Here is a 4,549-nt window from a genome sequence, read left to right as displayed (position 1 = left end):
GTGGAGTTTTGTCAAAGTATCTATGCCCAGATCCTGCTTCTAGAGATTTTCATTCAGAACATCTGTTGTGCCACTAGTGATTCTAATGTACATAAAATCAAGCAATCAGTTTACTTACTTAATTTAAACAAAAGTACAAATAAAAGGTGTCGTACTGTTTCTTATTACTTCACTAATGGCAAATATTTACAGATCATTCTTGATTCAAGGTAGTTCAGATAAGTTCATGTGGATATTGATTAAAATTGTAGTTGATATCATGGTACAGATATTAATTTTAAAAATAATTGTCTCAGCTAATTTTGGATGTTGGCAGATAATAAAAAAAATTTTCCTGCATCTTGAGTTTGGAACCTGAAAAATATTTGTATAAGCACTGAGTTTGAAAGTAAAAGAACCAATAAACTAAATCAGTTCAGGTTGCGTGTTTATTTAAGAACACATACATCATTTTCATGTTCTGTTTCGAGTCAAAGCCACATATATCTGTTTAGATTTTTTAAAATTTTCATCAATTTATTTCAGTATCATTAAAGAAAACAGTTTCCAACAAATTGTGTGATACCACCTCACAAAAAGAGCAGCAACAAAAAACAACACGGTAACATCATAATACTGATGAATTCAATTCATAATCAGTTGTTTGAAGTCCTACCCCCAAACACACACACACACACACACACACACACACACACACACCAGTAACAGTACTAATTATTTTCCACTTTGGATTATTATTCTAACTTGTTTGTGTTAGTAACAGCTGTAGATCTATAGCATCTGAAGAGTCAGGCCCTACTCTGGTCAAGCACGAAACACAGGTTTAAGTGGCTGAAGGAGATTAAAGAAGTGATTTTTCCTCCCCTTAGAACATATGGGAATATGTTCTTGTTAATCCTAGTGGTCTCCACATTTAGCCATGGAAATGAGCAAACTATTTTTAGTTAATGTGAGGAAATAAAACCAGAATGCTTGAAATGTAAAAGGCAATTAAAATTTAAAATCATATTGCTAGTTCTACCTTAAATTTATTGCATTTGAAGTACCCATTAGATTTTAGAAGTGAGAACTTAATACCAAGAGAAATTTCTAAATGATACTTGATACTAAGCAGGTGTTTACAAACTCATTGATCAACAAATAAAAGAAGTCTTCTCAGAAACTTTAAACATTTTCAGAGATATTTATTTCATAACTTTCTCCAAAGTTCATAAACTAGTTTTCAAATTCTTCCTTTAATCTATTTAAAAAGCCTCCTGATTTCATTTAAACTCTTGCTAACTCCAACTTTTTTGTTCTTGTGAAGTAGGAACACATCTACTCATCATTTTTATCAGAACATTTTAGAATTTAAATATCAAAGAAATGTGAAATGTTCCTGGAGAGGATTGTTCTCAATTAACTAAATAGGAATAAACCTAGCAAGTAAATAGTCTTTAGAAACAGTATTAATTCACACTAACACATTATGGTAGCTAAATTAGAACCACTGGGTAGAGAAGAACAAAAAAGCAAGGCCCTAATTAAATTTGCAGTGTGGAAGTGAGAACAAAGTGCATATCAAATGCCCTGTAATGATATCTGGGAAAGCTTATTTAGTTAACCCTCTTTGGTGAAATTCAGAGTAAGAGTTTTGGTGAAACACCAAGGGTTCCTTCAGCAGAACATATTTCCATGTTAGGTAATACTTCTCTAATAATTATTTTTCTAAACTTCCAAAATCGATGAAAATGCTCCAATATCTTGATGACACTTAACTTAGCTCCAAGTAGATGATATCGGTCCTGAATATAAATCTCTGCTTCTAAATACCAAGTACTTGAAGAATACACAGGTAGTCCTCACTTTGCACACAGTAGTGAGGGGCCATAAAATATAATTTTGAAAGCTAAAACCGTGAAAGGTGATCTTAATAATTAGAGGAAAAATATGATTGTTCCCTAACCTTTATAAGTTTTGTTTTTTGCAGAAATATGGAGAACTCTCATTTGGTTATAAACATGCAGAAAAATGAACAGAATGTTGAAACTAATATTGATTTAGTGCAGTGTAATTTAAAAATTAGAAACATAGAACATTAAAGTGTTTTGCTTCTTTGCAAAAAAATATTGTCAAGAAGAGTTTACCGGTGTTTGCCTTTTTGTGTCATGTGAATTTTGAGATGAAGTGAGCATTTTTATCCATGGCCTGATAATTTTTTATATGCTTTTCTAAGTTCGCATCAGGTTTTAAGGCTTCATCTTTTGCATTATCAATGTCATGAAATATCTAGAGAGTTTCTTTAATATGGAGTTTCTTTGCCAGTGATACTTCTCATTCTGTTAGATTTCCTGTCAGTGAGCTCCTCTGACTGTGTACCTGGAGTCTCTCTGTTGGCATCATTGTCAACATTCCACCAGTCAGCTATTTCATTCATCTCTCTTTTTACAGACAATTCCAATCCTGCAGTTATTTGCACAAAGCCATAAAGTTTCTGCCATGCTGATGCATTTAACTTCTTGCCATGATGTTTGCATATTCTCAGTTGTATGCTATGTTATATTTCTTCCCAAACTCAGCTAAAGAAATGGCATGTTCTTCAGTGGTAGCATCAATAGTCTGTCTAAAAAATCCATCTAAGAGAATGTCCTTTTAAAAAGTTGAAATAACTTATTAGTCAGTGGCTGGATTAATGAAATCGTTCAGGGGTAAAAAGCATAGTTTTATATTTTCATTCGCATACCCAGAAGAATCGACTGGAGTATTATCTACCAGTAGTAATATTTTAAAAATTAAATTATTCTGCCTAAAGCATCTCTGTACCACCAGGAGATAAGGAGGCACAACAACTACATGTTTTGTTGTCTATGTGTGAGTAACAAATGTACAGTGACCAGACACTAATAGACTTTGAAAGAAGTGATGAGGCTTGTCACTGATCACGATGTGCACTTTCTATTTATATAGTCATGTGTTAATTGACGAGGTAGCAGCAAACTTTGTTCTTTGCAGTAACTCACAGTTAACATACCCTGGTAAATGAAATTTGAACCATATTGTTGGAAGACTAGTGTTATTTAACCAAACCATGGTAACTCAAATAACAGTACAAAATAAGAACTGCCTTTACTAAGTTGAACAAATTGGTTTCAGGACTTTGTACTTAATTTATTTCTTCATGAAAATGTGCCCAGCTGCTCTCTTTTTTTTTTTATTATTGCATTTTAGGTTTTGGGGTACATGTTGAGAACATGCAAGATTGTTGCATAGGTGCATATGTGGCAGTGTGATTTGCTGCCTTCCTCCCCTTCACCTATATGTGCCATTTCTCCCCATGCTATCTCTCCCCGACTCCCCACCCCCCGCTGTCCCTCCCCTATTTCCCCGCAACAGACCCCAGTGTATAGTGCTCCCCTCCCTGTGTCCATGTGTTCTCATTGTTCAACACCCGTCTATGAGTGAGAACATGCGGTGTTTGATTTTGTGTTCTTGTGTCAGTTTGCTGAGAATGATGGTTTCCAGGTTCATCCATGTCCCTACAAAGAACGCGAACTCATCGTTTTTGATGGCTGCATAATATTCCATGGTGTATATGTGCCACATTTTCCCTGTCCAGTCTATCATCGATGGGCATTTGGGTTGGTTCCAGGTTTTTGCTATTGTAAACTGTGCTGCAATGAACATTCGTGTGCATGTGTCCTTATAGTAGAACGCTCGCTTTTTAAATGATAGCAGTAAGGTTTAAAGGATAATAAATAATCTTGGTTGGGTGAACTTTAAAGTATAAATTATTATTATTTTAACTTCTTTATATGAATAAGAAAGATGGTAGTTGGAATCTAGCTTACCTGTTTATATGCAGCTCAGAAAGGCAATAGAAAAGAAAGATTTCCAACTCCCCTTGTACCTTATCAGCCAAGCAGCCACTAAAGGTGGTATCTTTGATGCTCTTTCATGTAGAAGACTGCACATCTAATTAGACACAGATATTTACTGTTTATCTTACCCAGAGTGTATTATTAAAGAAAAATACATGTCATGATTATATGCATAGCATCTTTGAAAAACTGTGGAGATTTTAGGGAGTAAGTAATAGACCTAGGGAGAAGTCCTCAGTTTGGAAAAGCAATGAAAAGAAAAGTTTTTCTCAGGATCTAGTAATTTACACATTTTGAAATCACATCTGCTGATTTCAAAATTCTCCATTGTAAGTGTACACTTCAGTGAGTTTTAAAAACAGAGAACACTTGATGAATTTGCATATTGTCCTTATGCAGGGTCATGCTAATCTTCACCAAGTTGTTCCAATTTTTATTCCAATATGTACTGCCAAGTCAACACTCTTGGAATTTTAATTTTTGGCGAGAAAGTACCATCTACTTCTTTTCAGGAATGCAGAAGGAAGGATAGCTTAATATTTGTTTTTATGATGGATATTGTATGTGTATGTATGTGTGTATTTAATATTTGTTTTGGAAGCATTTATGGTGATATGTATTAAGAGATGAGATAAGTATCCAGATGCAGCTAAAATTTACCAAACTTCATATTAGCTTTAGGAATGTAGCTG

At 34.2% G+C, this 4,549-nt stretch overlaps 1 non-coding gene across 1 annotated transcript; it reads right to left on the bottom strand.

The window, feature by feature from the left end:
• Nucleotides 1-4,211: 4,211 nt before the first annotated feature.
• LOC135272088 (U6 spliceosomal RNA) lies at nucleotides 4,212-4,320 on the bottom strand. Its single transcript, XR_010340194.1, has one exon. It is a non-coding gene; the product is annotated as a U6 spliceosomal RNA (small nuclear RNA).
• Between the last annotated feature and the right edge of the window lie 229 nt (nucleotides 4,321-4,549).

The sequence above is a fragment of the Aotus nancymaae genome, unplaced genomic scaffold, assembly GCF_030222135.1.
Source record: "Aotus nancymaae isolate 86718 unplaced genomic scaffold, 86718_ANA_hifiasm-v0.15.2.pri h1tg000006l, whole genome shotgun sequence".
NCBI classification, from domain to species: Eukaryota; Metazoa; Chordata; class Mammalia; order Primates; family Aotidae; genus Aotus; species Aotus nancymaae.
Note: the sequence above shows the minus strand (reverse complement) of the source record. Positions and strands in the feature narration are given on the sequence as shown.